The sequence below is a fragment of the Ananas comosus genome, linkage group 3 (assembly GCF_001540865.1).
Source record: "Ananas comosus cultivar F153 linkage group 3, ASM154086v1, whole genome shotgun sequence".
Classification (NCBI taxonomy): Eukaryota; Viridiplantae; Streptophyta; class Magnoliopsida; order Poales; family Bromeliaceae; genus Ananas; species Ananas comosus.
Window position 1 is genome coordinate 5,020,328 of NC_033623.1, and position 5,690 is coordinate 5,026,017.

Below are 5,690 nucleotides of genomic sequence, written 5' to 3' on the forward strand. Positions count from 1 at the left end.
TCATTGCGCATCGAGCAAATGATTTCGACTAATAAATGAATGTGAAGCAGCTGTAGCAAATTAAAGGGCTCGCGAGCTCGAACATCTTTAGCCCAAAATGATCTGCCACAACATTGCGCTCGCCCGGCATCAGAAAGGCTCCTCAATGCGTGAACAGTGTGCAGCATACATCTCCCGGCTCGGGCGCCAGATCGTGCAGGCTCTGGCTGGCGTTGGCGCCGCTGCTCGCCCATGCATAGATGCTGCAGGAGGGGGCAGAGCATAGCGAGCTGGCAACTGCGGGCATGCGTCTCTCGACATAGCGGCGAAGCTCCTCCCTGCGGACCAGTTGCGAATCTGATGCCCCCGCTTGCCCGGCCTTAAAGCACCTCCTCGAGCGCGTACTCACAAACACCCGGCCGGTGGTCTCCGCCGCAGAGAACATCGGCTCAAGCACCAAACGGCCCTTGGCCTGAACAGCGGAGTCTTGGGCTCCTGGAGCATAGACTGACCACCCGATCCACTCGCCCTGCCTTTTCTTGCCTTTATTTGGTCAGTACAACTCACGGTCCTCACGGCTTCGCAAGGGGGCCCGTGCTCGACCATAGGCGCGATCTAGTGCTTGCCGGCCAGTGTAGCGGACTTGAAGGGCATGCACACAAAATAATAAGAAAACAACAAAAACCGGGCCGAATTCGAACGAAGCAATCCGCCGGTCCTGCTCTTGTCGTCGCCACGTCCGGGACGCAGCTCAGGAGATGGGGTGAACTCCCGCTCGTACTCCTGAACTGTCACGGTGCCTTGCTTAACGTTATGCGGAAAGTTCTCTGCCCGCGATCTTTCTTTTCCCGCTGTCGGGGAAATTCTCGCACATCAGCTTGCGGAAACTCCGCCCAATCAATCGGGGGGAAGCTACGGGAATCGCCGCTTGCTCTCGCCACCAAGTCTGGCCCTTTCGAAAAATGCGGTGCGCCAAGTTACCTTGTCCCTCCTCCCCAAGGTGAAAGGTCCTCAAATAGAAGTCTCCATAGCGCCAGCCAACGACATCCACCCGCTGGATCCACCACCTCTCCGTCGAAAGTAGGCGGTCAAGCGAAACTTCGTGAACCTCTAGTGAGCGCCAATAGCCCGCTCACGCATCCGCCTCCTCAGCGCACCATCGCGGGGGTAGGAGAACTAGAACTAGCCGGAGGAATATTCACCGGTGGGGGTTGCGCCGCCACCGAACGGCACGCCACCCACACCCTCCGGCCGCATCAGAGGCCGCCGAACGAAGGCGCAGGCGGACCGCTGGCTAGACCCGCTGCGCAGCCGCGCCACAGCCTGCCTTGCTCCAGGCAGCTCCTGGAGGCTATAAACCGCCAGTGAGCGCCGCGCAACTTAGGCGCTCGGCGGCTCCGTGACTCTCAGTCCAGGCCGGGAGCTGGACTGGGGCGCCTCTGGAGCACGGCTGTCCCCGGGCACCATCTGGAGGTGGGTGCGAGCGGATCCTACGCACGTTAGCGTCTCTGTTGGTGCCATTAGCTCTGAAACCGCACAACCAGTTGCGTTAATTACTTAACTCAACAACGTTCACTCGTAATTTGCCGAAAATAACGATTAAAACATAAATCAGGCCGCGTAAGCTTGCAAGTTGTCTTAATTCACGACTTCTCAGCATCCGTGTTGCGGCCGCGCAACACGAATAACCTTAAGCCAAAAAGTAATACCACATTGAATCCTTCTAGTCATAACTTAGAGTACAACACCATGTCCAACCCAATCATTAGGGCGGTCCGCCGCCGTCATTGGGTTTCACGTCGCATCACGCACCTATAGCCCTTTAGGGTTAACCAACCTAGAGTCTCCTAGCGTTCATCCTAGACTCTCGTCTTTTGCGTTGCTCTAAAAATCGCTCTGGATACACTAAACTGTCACGCCGCCCGCCCCGAAACCGTACCAATCTTGGCACGGTTCGGGCGCCGCCAGCCGCGACCGCCGAAAGACGGGTTTCCCTGTCCGCCCCAAGGCCTAAGCAACAGATTAGTGTAACAACAAGTCCCAGGAATACAATTTGATACATACACAATCAAACAACGATGAACGAGAGCACAAACAGTGCTACAACCAACTAGAGCAAGCGATACAAGTAAAACCATACAAGTATACAAAAGAGAGAAACTTAGCTAATTGAGACCTCATTGAAACATTTAACCTCTTTCGATAACATTTTAAACTTTAATCATTTAATACAACTTGCATTCTTTTCTCAAATGAATATACATCATGAACTCTCCAAAACCTCACCCTATACAACATCTACTCTCAAAACATAACCAAAAGTACAGGGTATAGAGCTAATGCAAGTAGGTAAGGTAGGCTATCTACCAAAAGCTAGGGCGCTATGCCCTTACCACGATCCATTGCCGAAGGCCCGCTGTCCTGTGTACCTGTACCCCCAAAGCCACACGGGGGTGAGAACTACGAATAGTTCCCAGTGGGTTCGGCCGCCGACTCCGCCGATCTACCCACTAGGTCTCAAGCAGGCATAGAGAGATATATATGCAATATATGTAAAACTGAGCTAAACTGAAAGCAGTATGTAACAACTATATCAAGCTATGCCTCAATCTGGAATCATGAATGCATGAACAATAAGTAAAGCTGGTGGGTAAGCAACTATCAACATCTACAACAGCTATCATAGTAAGCTATAAACATGCTACTAGGTAAGCAAATAAGCCGATATGAACAATGAATAGCTACTATGAATATCAATCATGGGTAAGACTCAATGGGTAACCCAATCCTCAAGCGAACACAAGGTTCACAAGCAAGGCTCACATATCAATCTCCTAGGGATGTCAAGCTGGACTATCCCCGAGTACGCCTGCGGATAACAAGCGGCTATCCGAGCAGCGAGCAGGGCTGCCTCTCTAGTGACCAAACTCCGGAGCGCACAACTTGAGGGGAGCGACCCCACCAAGCGCAGACAGGCAATGTGAGCAAGATCATCTCACGAGCAACAACAACAACCCTTTGAGGGTAATATCATCATGGAAGCAAGGTATACATGTACCCAATCTCATAGTGTCTCAACTACACTAATGTGATCATCTCAAGGAAACATCAACAATGTCATTCATCATAGTTTTTCTAACTAGATGCCACTTGTCATAGTTTTCTAAACTAGATGCCACTCGTCAATTTGACTCATTATCAACACTAGTTTCATCATACTAGTTCTTTAGCAACATAAGCATTAATCATCTCATATAGGGTCTAGATTCTCAACATGTAGTTTTCATCAACAATCATCATGCATACTAGATCATAACCAACCAAGCAAAATATATTTATTGAACTACTAGCATGCAAGTATAAGCAACAATAATCATTTTCTAACCCTATATGAACATAAGCAAGATGCAATAGATCAACTTTAAACTTAGACATAGAAGGTTGCCCGATGACTTCGGGATGGCACTCCCCCACCTTGGGTGATGCCGAAAACACTCCGAGACGCGTTCTCGTGCTAGTCTTGTCGCCGCTTAATTTTTGTTGGGTTAGCTTTAACCCCTTAGCACAACAAATGGCGATATCTTCGCACCCACTTGTCGGATCGACGAACCGTCTTCGCCTACGCGTTTATAAGCATAGCAATTAGGTTTCTAACCCCTCAAAAGAGATCAAACCCTTATATTTCCAAAAACCCCAAATCTAACCCTAGGTTTAGCAACAATAGAGAAATCATGGTTTCAAGCTCCAAATTTGGGATTGAACCTTCTCTTAAGCTTCAATGGTTTCCATTTAAACCATTCTTAAGCAACATAACCCTTTCTAAAACCTAGGTTTAGCATCTATGAGGAAAACCATGGATGCTAGCCTCAATGTGAGCTAGATCCATCATCTCTAAACTCATTAGGTTCCATTTGAACCATTAAAAGCAACAAAACCTACAAACCCTAGAAATCTCATGTTTAGGGTTTAGGCTTACCTCTAGGGTTTGCTCCAAAGCAAGCCCTAGGCCAAGAACGAGATGAAGAAGAGCTTCCAAACCTTCTTCTCCTTCTTCTCCTTCCTTTTCTTCCTCTCTTTTTCCTTCTTTTTCCTTCTCTTTTTCTTCTCCTTCCTTTTCTCTTCAACCGGTTAGAGAGAGAGAGGGAGCTAGAGAGAGAGTGAGCTGAGGAGAGAGTGAGAGGAGATTGCTGTGAGAGAGGGGGGTTAAGTCCTCTATTGTAACAAGATGCTAATAAGCCCTCCATTTATCAAATTTTGCAACTTAACCCGCAGCCTGCGCGCCCTTGTACCGGTACACGGGACCTTGTACCGGTACAAGGTCTTATACCGAGCGAAAACCGAGCCTCGGGTTAACCTGTTTCGCAGAGCTTGTACCGGTACAAGCCAGCCTTGTACCGGTACAGCGCCTGAAGCCTTCGAACCCGAGATTACGCAGCCTGGCTGCGATGGTTGTACCGGTACAGCCATCACCCTTGTACCGGTACAACAGCTCCAGAATGCTGTTTTTCACTCCGTTTTGATTTCTTTTCGCGTCCAACAACGCTAATACTATTCCAACACTTTTGGAATTCATTTTTACTCTTCCAAACATGTTGAAATACCGAATGGAACTTGTCCAAATCGTTTAATCGCCCACTTCGGCCCATTTGGCCAAAGTTAGCCAATATCGTCGGATTTCGATATCTTACAATATATATATATATATATATATCTGTGTGTGTGTGTGTGTGTGTGTGTGTTATGTTATGAAAGAAATTTGAGATAATATTGACCGGATCAAGTCGTTGACCAAGTCTGCCGCTCCCTTGGAATATGGATCGGCTCTTGAATTGACCTTTGAATGCGCCACTATCAATTCAAACGACTTAGTTGAGGGATCAGCTCAAACGGATTTCTTCACTAACTATTCGCAAATGAACCAAAAGGCAAGCTCAACTGAAACAACTAAACTAATTATATTGATTGGAACGGTGCGATTACAGAAATTATAGGGAATAAGCTCTAATCTTACGAAAGCTCTTAAATTGTGCTGACTACTCCTAACAAAGCTCTTAAATGACAGGAAAAGAAAGGTTGTAAAACTACTAGAAACCTATAAATGCTGGAATTGAAAGAAATTGCAATTGCTCTAGTCTCTTGTTCGTGTGAAGACCATTCTTGCATATGCATTTTTCCTATTTGTAGTAATCTGTTTTCCGTCTGCGGTTATTGAATGGCGTCGTGGAGGGTAGTTCGGCCACGTCCCCTATTTTTCAGGGATGCACTGGGGCGAGTTGCTTGCTGGCTACGACATCTCCTATCCATATCCTTAACCATTCCCGCCCAAACCTTGCTGATTTTGGGCAGTTCTTTCTCGACTCCCGGTATACCACGTGCCATCTTCTGACTTGTCCATGTCAGCTGGTCATGTGGACCAAGCTGCCTACCACGTGGCGTCACTTTTGTGACACCAACAATGCCCCCTCCCGGCAGTCTTCCGAATGGATGTTCAGATGACTGACGGTGCTCAATTGGCAGTTGAGATCAACTGCAACTTGATCAATCGGTCGAGGTTTACCATTCATTATGGTCACATTGCATGTTATTGCTTAATCTGGCGGCCTCGATTGACCACAACTTTTGGTCATTTCGTACTTAATTTCTTCTTCGACGGCTATGATTATTTGTGCCCTTTAGCCTTATTTGGAAAATTAAATAGGGTATTAAATGTT

The 5,690-nt window shown here is 47.7% G+C and overlaps 1 long non-coding RNA gene across 1 annotated transcript; it reads right to left on the reverse strand.

Annotated features, from left to right (window-relative positions):
* On the reverse strand, window positions 2,160-3,981 carry LOC109708066. The gene is made up of 3 exons (XR_002215647.1): window positions 3,956-3,981; window positions 3,454-3,598; window positions 2,160-2,408 (listed from the first exon to the last, which is right to left on the reverse strand). It is a non-coding gene; the product is annotated as an uncharacterized LOC109708066 (long non-coding RNA).